Source organism: Mus caroli, chromosome 8 (assembly GCF_900094665.2).
Source record: "Mus caroli chromosome 8, CAROLI_EIJ_v1.1, whole genome shotgun sequence".
Classification (NCBI taxonomy): Eukaryota; Metazoa; Chordata; class Mammalia; order Rodentia; family Muridae; genus Mus; species Mus caroli.
In genome coordinates, this window is record NC_034577.1 from 85,746,351 (window position 1) to 85,766,106 (window position 19,756).

Genomic DNA, 19,756 nt, shown 5'->3' on the forward strand with positions numbered 1-19,756 from the left:
ACTCACTTTGTAGACCAGGCTGGCCTCGAACTCAGAAATCCACCTGCCTCTGCCTCCCAAGTGCTGGGATTAAAGGCGTGCGCCACCACCGCCCGGCTCCTGGTGTTCCTTTCTTAATAAGCTTTCTATTTATATTATCTTAAATATTTTGAGAAAGCTACCTGATTATCTTATTTTAAATTGTATATGTATGTAGGCACACACACCTGCATGCTTGGAGCCAGAGGAGAACATGGGTGTGCTCCTCTATTCCTCCCAGCCTCACTTCCTTAAGAAGGGTCTCAGTGAACTGGGGCCAGGGTGGTGGCCAGTAAGCCCCAGAGATCTACCTGTCTTTGTCCTATCAGTGGTGGGGGTGGGCTTATAGGGATGTGCACAACCAAACCCAGATTTCTCTGGGGATGTGGGGAAACATAGGTTCTAGCAAGCACTATTACCCACTGAGCCATCTTCTCAGGTCAGTTGTGCTACCTTTTGAATGAATGTGGTAAATGTTGCTCACTTTTGGGGAGACTTAATAGTAAAATAATGCTGAGTGAGTAAAAAGCCGGACAACTAACCCTTCATGCAAAGCCCTGCTGGATGCAGGAGAGAGGAGTTGCAGGAAGACCAAATCCTTTCATTCACACTCCAGGTGCGGCTGCCTGCCTATTGTTTTCTGCTTGCTGAGCTGTCAGTTAATTTACTGTCCAAAGCACAGCCTACTATTTCTCAGACTGCTGTCCTATAAGTGCCCAGTAAGTCTTGTATGTAATCCAGGAGCAACTTCTGGTTCAAAATGCCAAGTTTTGTTTTTGTGCAGAGTAGGTTGCGTATCTCTCCTTGTTTGAATCTTTTTTTTGGGGGGAAGCTGAGCTTGAGTTAGAAGGATGATGCTAGAAGCAATTTAAAGGGCACATCACATCTTTACTGTAATACTGGACTATTGATTGCTGACTTAATGCAGACCCATTTCCTTACTTTGTGTCTAAGTGGCCATTAAGCTTTGGCAATGTGCCGGAATGTTGAAATCTTGTATCGTATAATATGATTTGGCTGCCTAAGGGTATTACATGTGTTTGAATTTTAAAGACACAGACAAAGCTCTCAACCTTGCCTGTATTCTAGAATATAAGAAAAAAAATCATCTACAGCAAGATTACTTCCTTCTAGGAGACTGGAGTAGAATTCATCAGAACATTAATGCCTGACCTCACGAGTGTCAGCGTCTTCTGGACTGACTGATTCTTATATTAAAGACAAACTAACACCACCAAATCACAAAGAGAACGCCCAACAGGGGACAGGAAAGTCTAGCAGCCCGTGTGTATGGAGTGTTCACATTTAAACACTGTGAGCAAATGCTCTGACAAAACCAAGAGAAAAAGAGTTTATTTAGATCACAATTCGGGTTACAGACCATCCTGGCAAGGAATTTAAATCAGCAGGAGCCTGGGAGAACAGGTCATTTTATATCCATAATCAAGACCAGAGAGCAAAGAAGTGCTGCGTGTATGCTAATGCTCAGCGTGCTTTCTCCATTCTTTCTTTCTTTTTTTCCAGTTTTTTCAAGACAGGGTTTCTCTGTGTAGCCCTGGCTGTCCTGGAACTCACTCTATAGACCAGGATGGCCTTGAACTAGAAATCTACCTGCCTCTGCCTCCCAAGTGCTGGGATTAAAGACGTGTGCCACCACTGCCTCTTCTCCATTCTTAAATGGTTAAAACTTCCTTCCTAAAACATAGAGCCACCAACAGTGGGTACATTCCCATATCAACTAATGTCATCAAGATAATACCCCAGCCATGCCTGCAGGCCATCCTAACCTGGACAGTTTCTCATTGAGCCTCTCCAGGTGATTTTACATTGTGTCAAGTTGACAGTTAATATTTACCATTACCGTAAGACCTGCTTGATTCAAAACTAACCTGGGAAATGGATCTAGCACACCACCTTGACTGACATGCCATCTCATAAAGTTGTTGAAACAGCCATCATTTGAAAATGTTTAGTTGGACAAGAACACTAGATATCAGAGTTGTGAAAAATCCTGTTTTGAAATGACAAAGAAGGCTGAGGATATGACTAAGTCAGTAGAACGTTTACATTGCATATATGAGGCGCTGTGGGGTTGATTCTCAGCACCACATAAACTGGATACGGCAGTGCACACCTATAACCCCAGCACCCAAAAGGTGGGTGCTCAAGAGGAGGATCAGAGCTTCAAGATTGTTCTCTGCTTCTTATTGATGCTGAGGCCACATTGGCCTATGTAAGACCCAGTCTTTAAAAAAAGAGAACTTTTTTTTTCTAAAGAGACTCTTTTCTCTTTAGAAAAGAGAAATTGGCATGTTTTTAAGAGAAGCCAGGAATTATTACATCAAGCATACATTAGAGATGGCCTGGAATGACTGTTATTACTCAGAACTGTTAGGTGCTTATAAAACAGCATGTGGTGTTTTATTTTATTCTGTAATTAAGAAGCATGACATTATGTGACCCTTTCATGAACAGTCATTGGATCATTATCCCCCTCAGACCATTTGGAACTCTTGCTATTCTGAAAATCTGTGCCTTTGCCCTAGTTGGGAAGATTTGGGGAGCAGAAACCAGTCAGGAGCTTCCTGTGAACTGTTAGTGATGTAGCAGAATAATTCTGCTATTTGTTTATTTCTTTTTCAGTGACTTTGCCCACTTCTTACTCATTCCTCACTGTAGTACTTGCTGGTCCAACGATGTTGGCCACACCTTTTTATTTTTTTAGAAATTAAGGTGGTTAATATTGTCAACTTGACAGGATCTAGAGACACCTGGGCAAAGGGCCTCTGGGCATGCCTGTGGGGATTATCTCGATCTTGTTAATGGGCATCTTGGTTGCAGGAACATCTCCTCACTCACACATTCACCCCTCTCTGCCTTCTGATTGTGGTGAAATAGGATCAACTATTTCAAGCTCCTGTTTCTTGTCTTCTCTGTGATGATGAATTATACTGTCTTAGTCAGTGTTCTTCTGTTGTGAACAGATACCATGATCGTGGCAACTCTTAGAAAAGCATTTAATTGGAGTGGCTTACAGGTTCAAGGTTCGTCTGTTATGGTCATGGTGGGGAGCATGGGGTACACAGGCAGGCGTGGTCCTGGAGAGGTACCTGAGAGTTCTACATCTGGATCTGCAGGCAGCAGGAAGAGAGTGAAACTCTGGCCTTAGAACGGGCTTTTTGAAACCTCAAAGGCCACCCCCATACTTTTTCCAACCAGACCACACTTCCTAATTCTTTCAAATAGTGCCTCTCCCTATAGAACCATTCTCCTCCAAACCACCATACCTACCTTAAACTGTGAGCTAAAACAAACACTTTCTTCCCTAAGTTCTTTTTGTCACAGCATCAGCAGAAGAAACTAAGACAGAAGTGGAAGGAATTGACAACAGAAGAGAGTAGCTACTGTAAGATGTGAGATTTAAACCCAGATAACTCTCTTGCCTTAACTGAAGAGGGCATCAGGTAGTGGCCTGGTACAGTGACTTTCATGCAGTTGTTTTCTGCAGAGTCTGAGCCAGTTCTTTCTGTTATTTGGCAGGCTTGATTGTTTTGTTCTTAAAAGATGTTCTATATAGTCCAGGCTGGGCTCCAATTTATCTAGGTTGCTGAGGATAACCTTATACTGATGTTCTTCCTATGTCTACCTTCTAAATGCTGTAATTGCAAGTGTGGGCCACCATGACTGACTTGGTTTTGTTGTGTGTTTGTTCACACATATGTCATATGTGTGTGGTTAGGTTTTGTGTGTGTGTGTGTTGTTTTGGTTTTTTGTTGTTGTTGTTGTTGCTTGTTGATGTTGTGAGACAAAGTCTTGCTTTCTAACTGTGGCTAGCCTAACTCACAAGCCTCCGGCTTTGGCCTCCTGAGTGTTGAGCTCACAGCTGTTTCTTAGCGTGCTGTACTGGTTTTTGTTTTTTTGTTTTTCCACTAGTGGCTTTTTTAAATTTAGCATGCTGTACTGTTTTTGTTGTTGTTGTTGTTGTTTTGTTTTTCCACTAGTGGCTTTTTTAAATGTTGTGCCCATATGTTTCTTCTTGGATATCTTCTTGCCTGTTTTATTTGAAGTTATATTTCTATTTATTTTTTCCTATGCAAAAGATTTGGGGTCAGCCATCTGGTTTATAAGGATGTATAAAGTACTTATGGCTCCTGTGGCTTCACAGTGAATAATGGTGACCCTCACTTTCTCTCCCTGAGGAATACTGTGGAACAAACACACTGGTGTTTGCTGTTGCTGCTAACACAGCTCACTGCTGTATGAAGGGCTTGGCATGTTTTGTGATTTGTCATAGTAGAGCCCATTAGCTACATTTAGACTACATGAGTCAGTCCTTGATGCCAAGTGTCCTGGCTGGTCTTACATCAACTTATAAACTAGAGCTTGCTGAAAGGAGGGAACCTCAACTGAGAAAATGCCTCCATAAGATGTAGCTGAAAGGCATTTTCTCAGTGATTGATGGGGGAGGCCCCAGCCCATTATGGTTGGTGGTGTCATCCCTGGGCTAGTTGTCCTGGGTTCTATAAGAAAGCAGGGTGAGCAAACCATGGGGAACAAGCCCAGTAAGCAGTATCCCTCCATGACCTCTGCATCAGCTCCTGCCTCCAGGTTCCTGCCCTGTGTGAGTTCCTGCTCTGACTTCCTTTGATGATGAACAGTGCTGTGAACATATAAGCCAATAACCGTTTTTCCCCAACTTGCTTTTTGTTAAGATGTTTCATTGCAGCAGTAGAAACCCTGAGACACTAAATAAATGCAAAGTGGCATACAAGAATAAGTTTGGAACTTTAGGTGGACCAGAATGACAGGGTTCACAGCAGATGAGAAGAAAGGTATTTTGGTTTTGCCTTTACCCCTTTGTTTTATACTTGGTCCTTCTCTCTCTCCTACCCCATCCTTTGTATCCTTCTCCCTCCCCTACCACCTTCTCTCCTTGCCTCAGCATTTTCAGACAGCCTGTCAACAGATGCTGCCACTGCTAATGAAAATGTACCAGACCAGACTCCCAGAGTGCCTTGGGTGTAAGTGAAGTGGAAAACATTGGATATGGTTAGTCCATTCTTCTGTCTGAGTATCTGCTGAGAAACGTCTGCTGTTCCCAGGGCTTCCTTAGCCCTGCAGTGTGCATTGCCACAGCTGACCGACACATCAGGGGTTGGGATGAGCTGGACTGTGGAACTGGTGGCAAGTGTCCCTTGGAGTTATGACCTTGCTGTCCCCATTTGGACCATTTTGTTTGCCTATTGCTATGTCTGCTCTCTCAATAGTAGTTTTTATTTTATTTTGTGTTTGCATCTTTATTTAAAAAGTTGGAATTTAGCTTAGCCAGCACTTAGCTATATTTTATTCTTTTCTCTTTTCCTGTTGTTTTCTGAGATAGGGTCTTACTATAAAGTCAAGCTGCCCTTGAACCCAGGATCCCAGGTCATAGCCTTCCAAAGTGCTGAGATTATAGGCATCTTCTATACTTTTAATAAGTATCCTAAAATGTATTTCTCTACTTTCTTTCTTGGTTCTTGCCTAAATCTTCTGCTAATTCTCTAGTTTTGATTTTTAGTGTCTAATTCAGATTATGTTGAAGATCTCTAAGAATTTTTTGTTACAAATAGAGGTTTGGAGTGAAACTGTTAGAACTATTCATTTTGAACTATTATACATAAAAGCAGAAAGTACAAGAAAGGATGGGGAGGAGCAGAGGAAACAAGGCTGCCCCCCCTCCGCCCACGCACACACACTTTGGAACAAAGTTGTAAATTAATCTACCTTTGGCTTCATGCACCTGGCTCTTAACTTTGCATGTTCCCGTGTCTTCTTATTTTTCTGGAGGAGATTGCTAGAGCACTGGATATACTGTAGACCACATCTGGAAGGGCTGGGCCATGAGGTTCAACTCTGCCTTTTGTATTAGCTTTCTGCATGATGTTGGCTTTAATTCCCTTCTCTGTGACTCTCCTGCCCTGTGCATGTTTGGCAACTCAGAGCAGGCTTTTGGGTAGTGGTTTAAGTGTGATACCCAGAACAGTAGCATGTACATCACTTTAGGACTTCTAAGTAGGCACGTCTGGGCATGGTAGTGCATGCCTTTAATCCCAGCACTCGGGAGGCAGAGGCAGGCGGATTTCTGAGTTCGAGGCCAGCCTGGTCTACAGAGTGACTTCCAGGACAGCCAGGGCTATACAGAGAAACCCTGACTCGGAAAAAAAAAAAAAAATTAAACAAACAGACAAAAAAATGAAGTAGGCATGTTTAGCCCTCATAAAGTGATTAGCCCTGGGATGAGGCCTGAACCATGTGTGTAAGTGTTCTTGTTTGAACCAACTGGATTGTGTAAACACAGAAGTCTAGTGCAACCAACCCCTCATTTGTAGATGTTCTCTGCCTTTTGGGTTTAGTCTACCTGTGAATAGCCCCAGAAAAGATCTTTCTATTAAATAAGTTTGTAACACCAACCTAGATTATCTTTAAAAGTTCTTGAGTTCACAAAAGATATATAACCATTTCTGATGGGTTCTGTTTGGTTGCTTTTTTTTTTTTTTTTTTCTGTTGCTGCTATTGTGTGGTTGGTTTTGATTCTTTGGTTCTTTGGGACAGGGCCCCAAGTAGCCCAAACGGGTCTCAAAGTTACTATGCTAGCCTAGAACTGTTGGTCCTCTTGCCTCCACACTCAAGTGTTGAGATTATAGTTGCAGCCACCACTTCCTTTTTAAAACCATCCTTGTTGTTTTTAGTTGTGCTTCATTAAGGACACAGTGGTCACGAAACTATGTGTAGCATATCTCTTATGACTTAAGATTTGTCAATTTTTTTTTCATTATGGGAATATTGAAAATTGAAGGTTAGCTCAAAATATACTGCCTAAGAAGCAGTCACATAAAGGAGAATGAAAGGGAGAGGAAGACTTAGAAAGAGGGTGTGGGCTTAATAATCCCATTTTGGTTCATCATTGTTGTCCTCTTTGATGCTGTGAGCGGATGTGCTATTGCTTTTGCAAGCATTAATAATTCATGGGTGGACTATGCCAAAGGAAGCCTTAAATCTGGTCTCTCAGCAGATTAAATACACCGTCTGCCATCAGAGGAGCCAGAAGAGATGAAAGATGGACTTGTTTTTATTCATTAACTTGCTCCCCTCTGCCTTTCTCCCAGCCTCCTTTCCTCATTCTGTTTGCCTTTCCACCTCCACCTCAATCCTGTGAGCGCTGGGGATCTTGGGTTTACGTCAGTCATTAGGTTTTACTTTTCCTTAGCTGCTGCTGACACCAGATGCCACAGGAGCCCGCAGAGGAGCAGAATGAAGCATCTCCTTGGAAATGTATTAGAATGTGCAACCTATGTTTTAGAAATCATTTTAATTGACTTCTCTTTACTTTGAAGAATAATCTTGTTGTAAGTGAGGCTTTGTGGGTTTCAAGTCCTATAGCATTTGAAGGTTCATGCATTATCCTTCTATAGGTCTGGGGGTGAGGGGGAAAGTTACCACTTTACAGACAAGGGAACTGAGACACAGAGCAAATGGTTTGTGTGTGGTTACCTAGACCCCATTTACTTTGGGCCTCCAACTTCAGCATGTGTTCAGAGATTGTATGTGGGTACCTTTAATTAGGTATTTAAACAGATTTAAATTTTAGTAATTTGCCAAGGAGTACTTCAGTCTGAGGGACTGTGGGTATACAGTGTGGTGTTCACAATTAGACATCTTAAGAACTTCCAGATAACAGCCTTCTACCCCATACCACCCAGAGACTTACTGAAGCACACGTCCTGTGAAGGATCTTTGTGAAGTGGATGTGAAGTCCCCTCGCTTGTTATATTTTCAGTGTTCTAGGCTCTGAACAGGATCTGGCTATTTGAAATACCCAATAACTGGAAGGGGTGTGAGGTGACAGCGTGGTTGTTTGTCCTGGACTGGTGTGAAGAAGCATGTTGATGAAAAGAAAGGCACCTATTTTTAAAACCACTCGTCCTTTTAAGCTGGTGGAGAGAATGGTGCAGGGAAAACAGTTTCCAACTTAACCTATTAAAAACAAGGTTTAGAATTGCAGATCTCTGTGCCCCTAATTTAGAGATAAGGACCTGAGGTACTTTATAAGGCGGCATGAGCAAGCTTCGTGGACAAGGCAGGTTGCCCTGCAGTAGCAGGTGAGCACAGGCCTGGCGCCTCTTCCACCCTCCTTCTCTTCCTCTTCTTCCTCCTCCTCATCTTCCTCCTCCCCTTCTCCCTGTCTGTGTCTTCCCCCCCCCACCCCCAAAAAAGCTCTGGCTGGCCTAGAACTCAAGAGATCTGCCTGCTTCTGCCTCCCATAATCTGGGATCAAAGGCACATGTTGCCACGCCCAGTTTCTGATTATTTTCTTTTTTTTTTTTTTTTTTTTATTTATTTATTATATGTAAGTACACTGTAGCTGTCTTCAGACACTCCAGAAGAGGGCGCCAGATCTCGTTACGGATGGTTGTGAGCCACCATGTGGTTGCTGGGATTTGAACTCTGGACGTTCGGAAGAGCAGTCGGGTGCTCTTACCCACTGAGCCATCTCACCAGCCCTCTGATTATTTTCTTAAGACTTACATTCTTGAACATAATTTTAATCATATCTTGGTACATTCCAAATGCTTTAGGAATGACATTAAGTTTTATAGTAGACATTAAGAATAGAAATCCCATATATAAGTTTCCTTTATAGAATAACTCTACATTTATATGTACACACACACTCAGGTGTGCATAAATGTGTCACAGGGCACATGTGAAGGTCACAAGACAGCTTGCAGAATTCTCTCTACTTTGTGGGTTCTGAGGATGGAACTCATGCCTTAGCAACAAATGCTTTTACCCACCAATTCTTCTCATTGATCAAGACAAAATATTAAGAATATGTATTTGTATGAATAAATAGGAAATAGTTTTTTGTCCCATTTTAAATTGCTGAGGACTGGGTAAATGTAATTCTGTTCTTTTAGTAAAGAGTCCTCTGCTTGCTCTTCTGTATTTGTTTTTCAGGCAGGATCTCACTGTGTGTATTTGACTCAGACTCAAAGAACTCACCTACCTCTGCCTCCCAAGGTCTGGGACTAAAGATGTGTCCCCCCATGCTCTGCCAAGCAGTCCTTTGTTTTTAACTAGTAACCAAAAAGTAGAAGTAATAAATAATAAATATGTGCAGCACAAAAGCTTATGTGGAAATTAAGATCCACCTTCCCTCTAAGTAACGTGCCCTGCCCTACATTAATAAGCAAATCTGAATATGTGGATTTATAAGACAAATTTTGGAATTTCATTTTAGTATTCGTTCATGTAGCAGCTTCCCTACTAAATTCAAACTGGATTTTAAGAGGATTCTGTTTGTAGTCGACCTGTCTAAAACCACATCTGCTGTGTAAAGTACATTGGTAACAAGAATTAGCAGGCTAGAGGCCATCCTTTTGAAATCACTATTATCTCTCACTTGGTAATTTCATATTTCCAGAAAGCTGGGCCTTAGGCATGTGCCCAGTAGTTTCTCTCAGTGGCCTGTCATTGGGCAGTGAGCTCTCAACAAACAGCAATAATGTCAAAAAAAGTCTTGGGCTGAAGTCAAAATCCAGGCCAGGTGATTGTAGGACCCTAGCTAGAACTTTAGTTTTTCTGCACTAAGGAAATGAGTATTCTCAGAAAATTTATAGCTATGAATTTCATGAGTCTTCATATAATTTTATTATTTTATTACCTTTTATTGTTCTACACACATACTTTTTGGTTTTTTGAGGTTTTTTTGTTTTGTTTTTTTTTTTCAAGTCAGGGTTTCTTTGTATAGCCTTGGCTGTCCTAGAATTTGCTCTGTAGACCAGACCTCAAACAGAGAGACCCATCCACCTGCCTCTCCCTCCAAGTGGTGTGCTGAGATTAAAGGTGTGTGCCACCACAGCCTGGCTTGTTTCACCTCTCTCAATCTTGAAGTCTGTTAATGTTAGAGCTGAGAGAGACAGAGGCAGTAGACAAAAAGAGAGACAAGATATATGGACAACAAGCAAAAAGAGTTCTCATTTTGCATTTCTCAAAATCAGAAAACTCCTTGAAGCTGTAATAAATGTTTACAGTCCCAGCACCCAAGAGGCAGAGGCAGGAGGACCACCAGTTTGAGGCCAGTCTGGACTATGAATGGGTCTGTCACAAATCGCAGTGGATTATCCCAAGGAATATTTGTGGAGGATATCTCCTCATCCTGTTTTAAGCCCATTGGTTACTGCCTTTACCAGGGAGTAGCTGAAGTCTTCCTGTCAAATTTCTTCCACCTTGGGTGTGAATATATTTTATCTTACTGTATTATATACCATATCATATACCATAGCTCACTTTTGGGGGGGGGTGAGACAGGGTTTCTCTGTGTAGCCCTGGTGGTCCTGGAACTCACTCTGTAGACCAGGCTGGCCTCAAACTCAGAAATCCACCAGCCTGCCTCCTAAGTGCTGGGATTAAAGGCGTGCGCCACCACCGCCCGGCTCATAGCTCACTCTTAACTATGTCTTCACTATGGCATATACTTGCCAAAGAAGAATACAGGAAGAACCTTGCTTCCAGGTGGCAGGAAGACCCCCTTCTCCAGGCAACGTGAGCTTGTGTTTTCTTTCCATGTGTTTTGGCCCCTGGTCCAAATGGTCTGAATAGAAACAAGAGAATGAACCTTGAGTGTTTTACTACAAGGTTAAGACATAAACAAGCTGTCTTTTTAACCAACTGCTTCTGTGTAGTAGTGTTCCTCATGCAGTGTTCTGGATAAAATGTGTGCCGTGACTGTGGACTCCTTGTTGGTTTTCTGTAAGGGCAGAGGAGCTGTGCACCTTACCACTGTTGTGGGTTGAGAGCCTTCTCATTTCTCCCAGACCTTCTTGGCTCTGTGAGAGGGCTGCTGACTCTGGGAACTGAATGTTGCTGGGAATTATGCTGAGTCACAGGAAGAGTTTGTTTGGTGCCTTTCTGCATGTTGGCTGAGAACCATCTCAGCATCTGCCTCATCACCTAAGACTGGGAATTGTCTCAGGAAGCTGAAGAATTTTGAAACAACCAACAACAATTAGAATAGTATTTGCTTTCCTTTTCAACAGTCATCTGCATCTTCTACTTGGGTGAGACATGGTGTACAGGAGTGGTTTTGTTGACTACTAGAACACCATATGGTAGCCACCAAAGATAATTAGAATAAATGTAAGCTCTAGGCACTGCCTTCCAGAGCCACCTTCTTGTCTTTTCTCTAGAGAGTCGGGACTAATGGTCCCACAACAGGATCAAGCTGCCAGCTGAGTGAGGGTGCTACGAACTTCTGAATGCTCTGGGAGTTCGGAGGTGGAAGAGGCAATAATGAGTTCTGGGGAGGCTGAGAAGAATCTGTGGAGTAATTAGTATTTGAGTAGGCTTTGAGAGATAAAAATGGGTTCAGCTTGCAGAAAGTGAGGGAGGCAGATAATACAGTCATACCAAAGCCAGGAAGGGGAACTTAGAAGTAATGTGCTTAAGTATTCTTTTGTTTGTACATATGTTTGTGCATGAATGCATAAAGTGTTATAGATGAAAAGCCTGCCAAGGAGTGGAATGTAGACAGCAGGTACTATAAGTCTGAGTGCAGGTAAATACTAAAAAGAAATAAAGGAGGGTTACCCTGTTGTAATCTCAGCTACCCAGAAACTTGAGGCAGGAAGATAGTGCTTAAGGTCAGCTTAGGATCCATGATGAGTGAGACCTGCCATAAAAATTAAAATAGGATGTACCCACTAGCAATATTGCTCCATCTTCCCACCAGCCCAGTGAACCTGGCAAAACAGAGTCCACCCAGTTTTGGGTAATGTGCTTGTGGTCGTTGTGCTTGTAGAACTTCTTCACAGTCATTTACATGAATGTGATTTTATCTGATGATGCTTATAATTCTGTATGAACTATAGAATTTCAGTGGCTTTCTTTTCTGTTCTACAATATTATCATTTATATTATCTAATGTTAACAATTATTAACATATCGTTAATACTATGTCCCCCCTTTTTCATTTGCTTGTTTGAGATAGTCTTTTTAAAAAGATTGTTCTTTCTAAATGTTTGTGTTTGTGTGCCTGGTGGCTTTATATTCATCACATGAATGCAGGTGGCCATGAAGGTGAGAGTGTCAGATCTCCTGTGGTGGTGTACAGACTGTGGTGAGCAGCCTGATGCACTTTGGAAGCACATTAAGGGAGGGCTCTTAACCACCGAGTCCCCTCCACACTTCAGGATAAGATCTTGTATGGAGCTTAAACTGGCTTTGAGCTCACTGTATGTTTAGCTTAGGCTGTCTTTTAGATTTGAAATCCTTATGCTTCTGCCTCGCAATGCCTTGATTGTAAGTATGAATCAACATTGCCAGTTTTGCTTGTTTTCAGTGTCTAGGACTAAATTTAAAAAATGGATGACCTCATAGACATTTAAGGATGGGCTGGAGAGATGGCTCAGTGGTTAAGAGCACTGACTGCTCTTCCAGAGGTCCTGAGTTCAATTCCCAGCAACCACATGGTGGCTCATGACCATCTGTAATGGGATCCGATGCCCTCTTCCGGTGTGTCTGAAGAGAGCAATAGTGTACTCACATACATAAAATAAACAAATCTTTAAAAAGAATGGATTTGTTTGTGTTTGGCTAGTGACACACGTAGAGATCCTCCCTTTTTTGTAAGTGGTGCCTTCGCAGTGCTTTTCTGACCTCCACATTCAGACATTTAGTCTGAAGGCAAATTAGCTACACCTCTGTCTGTCTCTTCTGCCTTGGAGGCCTTTCCTGCCAAAGTGTTTTGCAGTCCTGAGCTGAGAGCTTCTTGCTTGGTTTCTTTAAAAATTTTCATGGATTGAAGGAAAAAGGCTCTGACCTGGTTTAGAATTTATTTTGATACGAAGAAATATCCTCTTAATTTGGGGGTGGGGTTAGTAAAGAGTAAAAAGGCCTTACAGACTCAGTGCAGTGAGATTTTTGCTTTTAAGTAAACAAAGAGTGTCCCCACTTTCCTGTATGACTGTCAGATTCTGTACCAGTGGGCTATTTTGACTTTTACTACACTTGGGTATTTGGGATCTTTTTTTCTTGCATCTTCCATTTCCAGACAGAACCCTTATTGCTGCATGTCTGCTATGCTCAATACAGTATTTATTTGATAAAAGACAAATGAGTTTGCTTCTTGTTCTGGTTCAGAGAGAAGTCCCCCAGGATTGTCTTTTGTTCAGTAATTGGAGCCTAAGCTGAGCCTGGTTAATTTCAAAGCCACCCCCACAACATGCTCCTGCCTTCCTCCTTGTGCAGTTCTGAGCTGTTGGTGGTACCTTGTATTGGGTCTGGAACAAAAACTTGAATTGTTGAATGTCAGCAACAACTATTGTGACATCTGCTATGGCACTGAATAGCACTGTTGGTGCAGTTAATTTTAAATTAGGATCAGAAAATCAGAAAGCTTTTCAGCTTTACAGCCCTTGTCAGCAACATGCACCTCTGAGTTAGGTATTTGCTGCTGTCGCAAAGATGGGCATTCCTGGGCTGCTTTCTGTGTCAGTATCATAAGTTCTTTCCTTGTCTGACTCAGCGTTCTGACACCAGTCGGAGTGTGCTCCTGTGTTCATTCCTTTTGTTGAAGGCTTTAATTTGTTTTTATGAGATAGAGGTCAGAAGCAGCTCAATTCTGTGTATTTAATTGACAGAAGTTTTGATGTAAGAAATATATGAATTATAAGTTTGTTTGGCTTTTTAGCATCAAAGTCTATGACTTGGTTCTGTTTCTTAAAATACAAATTTTGATGCTAGAATAAACAACCTTAAATACCCAAACTCTGGATGCTAAGTGGCCAAATTAATCTTTATATAAAAGTACATCATGAAATTGGCATGCGTCCTATATCACTCGAGTTCTGTAACTGTAGGTGCTGGGTTTGCAGACAGCAGATTACACTCCCAGGTTCTCTGATGTCGATTAGAAGAGGAAATGCGCTTTCGTTTTTTTCTTTCCCGTGTGTGCCCTTTCACTGATCTGACTTTAACCATCCTGGTATGGTTTCATCTTTGCTATTTTATAAAAACATTCTTGTAGTTGCACACTTATTTGCTGCATTGAGTTTTCTTTTGTTACCGTGAAAAACATTCGTATCTTGATCTTTAATTTCCAGGATGTATGTTAAACATATGGAAAAAAAAAGTACCCCTTTCTGACAAGCCCCTTAAAAATTGTTGCAGTAGAATGGGGACATTCATTACATACGCATCATATGTTTTCTCCCGAAATGTTGTACTAAGAAGTGACAGTTGAGCTGAGCATATGTTAATAAAAACCCTGCATTTTCCTGTGTCACTGACAGTTTCACTGGTGGGATATTCCTGAAATGCAAATAACCTCTGTTCTGTTCAAAGATATAATTAACCCGAGTAACTGTTTAGTATCAAAATCTTTTAACTACTAAGAGACCAAGCATTTAAGATGGGAATTTACTGTTCTCTCTGAAGGGCAGTGCAGTTGACAAGGGCATGGTGTCTGAGATAATCCTGCACATTGGAGCTACATATTCTGTGGACTAAAATAGCAGAATCTGCCCGCTGCTGTATAAAGTCTTTTAACTACCATTTATTTTAGCATCATGACATGTGCAGATTTCTGCTGCTCAGTTAAGGGACCAGCTTTGCACAACTGGTGTAGCAATCTGTGGCCACAGCACTGCATCACAATGCAGCAAATGCATTTTCCACTTTAACCGAACATGACAGAGAAGTGATTATTAGCCATGCAAGATGTCGGAAGTAATCAGAAATTCACATCAGAGAAATTGGAGTGGCTTGGGTTGAAGGAAAAAGTATCCTGGCATTCCTTGCCTACATGTTGTCTCTCCCCCTCTTTAATCTTAACTTGGTACAGTCCGTTAACAATAAAATACCCTTCTGTAACCTATAAACTGTTACTCCCATCAGTTTGTGCTTGCAAACTGAGAGCTGACTTTTCTGATTTTGTGTGGAGCATGCTCTTGTGATGGCAGTGCTCTGCGCAAGGTCCTGCCGTGCACCCCATTTAAGAGGATGCGACAGTCTCATTGTCTAATTGGACTCTAGTGCTTTAGTCAGATTAGCACTTGCAGAGAGCTTGGATTTTTTTCCCCCTTTTTTCTTTCCTCTCTTTCTCTCTCCTCTCTCTTCCTCCTCCCACCGGACTTTTCAATCCAGGCAGTTTAGGGTGGGAAGCCTTGAGCACTGGAGCCGGCAGCACTCGCCCTGCTAGAAGGGTAGGAGAGCTGCAGTGACTGACTGGATCGCCTCGCGGCTGCAACTCCTTGCGTTTTTTGAGAACGTCAGGTAGGATTTCTTGTCTCATAAAGAAATTAAGATAAATGTGCCCTGGTGTTAGAATGACAGCACATTGCAATGTCTTTGAAAGGTAAGGTCTTGGTTTGTGTGGAATTTTGAGATAAAATTTGTAGTGCTTAACTCATTTTTGTAGAAAAAGTATTCGATTCTTCTAAGAATCACTTGGATTTGTGCCTTGCCATTTTAATGTTTTGCTTAAAAACAAAAAATTGTTTGGGTGGGGCAAAGATCTACCTGAAGATTTAAAGAATTGGTTTTTTTTTTTTTTTGAATTTCATCTTTAAGTAGCAAATAGTGTAGACTTTCTTTAAGATTATTTTTTTTTTAAGAGCTAGGTGAACTACAGGATTTGTATCATGTGAAATATGAAGTTAGAAAATCTCTCTCTCTCTCTCCAACCAGTTCCTTCTTTAGAATTTAGGTGTGTGTGTGTGTGCGTTCATAGAATCTCATAAGTTGGGTTTCTTGTGTCAGGAAAAAAATTACTGTCAGAGATTGGAATTATCTCACAGGGAATGGTTTAGTATAAGATTTTAAATGAGAAAAATTAAATATTAGTACCTAACATAAATTCTTAATAGTTATCAGTTATTGGCAATTTAAATTAAGAAAGTATTTTTAATTTCTTAAATTCCAATTGAGAACTGTATAGCTCTTACATATACATGTATTTCAGATTTTTATGATGTTTATAAGTAAAATAAAAACTTCCTAAGTCATGTAAACAGTGTTTGGAAAATAACAAGATAATAATAATGTTTTCTATAAATAATACTTAATAGCTTGATTAATATCAGAAATAACTAGTTGTTTTAGTTCAACATTAAATCAGTTCATTGTCATGCTTTTAAAAACAATAAAATAAAAAAATATGTATATATACCTTTTTATCTCAAGAATGTGTTTTCTGTTGTGGGGCCTGTGGGGTCTGGAGCTCTCTGAAGCTGAGACTTGGAAATGGCTCACCTGGTTGAGGGCTTTGGCCCCTTCAAAGGTGGGACTTTTCTTTACTAACAATAGGAAGCTGGAGAAGCTGTCAAGTGGGGAATGGAGGAGACCTGCTCAGAAAGGGAGGGTAGCTGGGAGAATTTGGCTTCTCTCAGTGGTGGGGGTGGGGGTGGGGGTGGGATCTAGACTCACTTGTGCCTAAGATTCATTCCTTTAAAACTCTGACCCGATGCAACACTGCATAGAATTGATTTAGAGATGAGACAATAGCTGTGCTTTGCATTTTGTAAAAGATGGAGGAAACCTCTAACACTGACCCTGTGTGCAGGGAGATGACTCAGTTATCCATGCCTTGTACAGTTGCACATTATTTCCCTTTGTTTGAAGTGGGTGGATGCCAGTGCCTTCATCAGAGCTCCTTAATGTAATGTATGGAAAACGTCTCATCCACCATTTTTAACAATTAGCTGTATCATGGGCGAGGTGAGCAGGCTTCTGAAGGCAGCTGCAGGTCCATCCCATTGACATAGCTGCTATGGCACAGGAGCTTTGTAGCTGTGGAACTAACACTGCTTTCGCATACTGTGTAGAAGAATTCTTTAGGAGTGGGGAGAATATTCCCAGAAAGAAAATGGAATCCTTTTGTCTACAGTAAGTATTTCTCGTGTAGTGATAAAGGTTGAAAATCTGTCTTTGGGTGAATGGGTAAAATAGACTTTAAGCTAATGTTGCCAATGTGCAAAGTGTAGCAGAGACCCTTGGATTTTTTTCTTCTACGTTCTATGTCAAAACTCAGGTATATTCCTAAAATACGAGATTCATGAGTGACTTTAGCAAATGACCTTAATTAATTATTCATTAATAATGATAAATATGAATTTACACTAGTCAAAGATGGAAAATGATTTCTGGGGGAATAAAAGGAAGCCTAAGAGTAGTTAACTTCAGAGTCTTGGTTCTTTTATTGTCTTTAAGAAAAATGTCTTTTATTCCTGAAAAGGGCTGTTGAATTTTAGAGCTTTTTATTTTTTTTTAAAAAGGGCTTCCGTGTTAATAATCTATAAGTACATGATTAGGAGGCATAAGAAAAAAGTGTTTTTAATGAAAGAAAATTTTGTCCTAAAGAAAATAATAGATTGAGTTTTCTCTCTCTCACTTACGGGAACCATTTTTGGTGCCTTTCCTTCGTTAATACTTGTGAACGCAAAGCTACTCAGATAAAAGTCATTTTGTGGCTGTGAGCTTGTGAGCCTGGATTCTTAAATGTAGGTGCACTTGACTTGATGCAGATCTATATTCTGTTCTGCTGTTGCTGAGAGAAAACGTGTGGATTTTAACTTTGACTTGTGTGTTTATTTTTTTAAAGGCTGAAGAATTTTTGTCTTAATCCTGAAGAGTGTTAAGTTTGATAGTTAGCTGTGCTTGAAGAGCTGGCTCGCCAGACTGAGTGGCTGTTTGGCCTTCACAGAATTGGCTTCTCAGAATTCTTTTGACTTGTAGCAGGTTTAGAAAGCCAGCCACCCCCTGTAGGTTGTTTGGGATACTGTTCATCCTGGTCACTAAGCACTGTCTCTGTCTAACACATGTTGGATGCTTAGAAAAGAGCAGTTTTCTTCACAGCAACTTTACATTGATACAGTAGAGTCAGTTTTACAAACCCTGACCTGAGTCCTAGAGAGATTCTGTAAATCTAATAGAACTCACATGGAAGCCTGGCCCTCAGGCTTTGGTTTTGGTTTTGGTTTTTTCCCCAGTCTCAGAGACCCTGCATTGAATGCACTAATTGTTCATATAAGTGCTAGAAAGGAAAAGGTGGCTTTCCCTTTGATTTCCACAAGGCTTACACCTTGAAATGAAAGTGTCTTCAGGCAGTGAATCACACCTGCAGCCTTACCTAGAATGTGGGGTGGATGGATTGCTTAAGGAGCTCTACAGAGCCTTCCTTTAAAAAATCTTTAAGTGCTGTTTGTTAGAAGATTCTGTGGGTTCTCCCTTCCTCCGTTACTGACTTTATAGAAAAGCTCTGTGCCAAGTACCTTTTAGATCAGCTGGGAGGTGCAGAGGTCTAGTAGTGCTTTGTGTTTTACTCACTTCCAGCCTGGCTACTCCAGTTTGGCTGCTAGAGGAGGCTCTTCCTGATACTGTATTCTTGAGTTTCTGCAGTTTGGAAGCTTTTCCAAAGCTTTTCACATAAAATTTTAGCCTTTTGAGAGTAAAGATTCAGGGGTCAGTTCTTTCCGTGACAGAAAATATATTCCTATCACACCTTTGACTGCGCTGGCAGTACAGAGTAGACAAGCAGACATGCCAGCCAGCCTGCTAGGAAGCATGCTGTGGCACTAAGATGGCAGCGAGGAAGGAGTAAAATGGCGTCACCGGGGGCACCATGAGGAGATCCAGATTGCAGTTATTTTCTAGAACAGTCTGAAGACATCCTTAGGAACACCACCACCAAACAGTTCATGGTTACTTGTTATCAGTAGGAGATAGAAGTTTTCAGGTTTTCCTAAAGCGTTGTTAGCACTCATATCTAGACTTCAAATACCACCTTTGAGAGATTGTATTAACACTTTGGAGTTGCTTCCATTGTGTGTTCTTTATGTTGTATAGATAAAGTTTTAGAAAATGCAGAACAGTATTATTATTAATGGCAAGGTGAAGCAGCATTCCTGTAAGACTGCATTTTTTGTCTCATCTGGTTCTTCATCAGCTTTTGTTATTTTATATATGAAATATGCCAGCACTTTCAAAATGAAGCTTACAGTATTTCTTTTGTGACTGCAGATATGGATTATTCTGCAGATGAAATATGGCCAGAGCCGTGCTGCTGCTGCCTTTTCTCATTCCCATCTCTTTGGAATTTTTGGAGCCAACCATAAAGTTTATCTGGCACAATCAACTTATCGGGGCAAGGTTTTCTGCAGCAAATCACTTTCTCAAGGGCAGACATAAGTGATCTGCTCTACACCCACAACACTGTACTCCTGACCTACATGCTGTCTGCTTCCTTTGGGTGGTTTTTTTTTTGTTTTGTTTTGTTTTTTTATCTTTGTTGGCTGGCTGGTCAGCACAGTCAGTCTGTCTGTGCTGGAGCAACCTGACTCACAGTCTGTTTTCAGCTATCCCAGCAATGACTCCTAAGCTGTGCCCAGAGTCTTCTAGGGTTTGTGTTGAAGATGATGTACACTTACCAATTTGTCCTTTATAAACATACAATTAAAACTATGATCTCAGCCGGGCGTGGTGGCGCACGCCTTTAATTCCAGCACTCGGGAGGCAGAGGCAGGCGGATTTCTGAGTTCGAGGCCAGCCTGGGCTACAAAGTGAGTTCCAGGACAGCCAGGGCTATACAGAGAAACCATGTCTCGAAAAACAAACAAACAAACAAAAAGAATTTCTATCTCAGTGAGAATTCCAGTCTCTTTTTGTAGATAGGTGAAATAATGACTAGTACTTAATTGGTTAT

At 41.2% G+C, this 19,756-nt stretch overlaps 1 protein-coding gene across 3 annotated transcripts in view; it reads left to right on the forward strand.

Annotated features, from left to right (window-relative positions):
* Positions 1-19,756, forward strand: part of Nup93 (nucleoporin 93) — a 111,047-nt gene that overhangs the window by 42,169 nt on the left and 49,122 nt on the right. The window contains exon 1 of one of the 3 annotated variants that reach the window (XM_029480655.1): positions 14,956-15,330. The exons of the other annotated variants lie outside the window; for them this stretch is intronic. The gene's annotated coding sequence lies outside the window, so the exon portion shown is untranslated. Of the gene's footprint in view, positions 1-14,955; positions 15,331-19,756 lie in introns of those variants that run through there. 3 annotated transcript variants of the gene reach the window in all.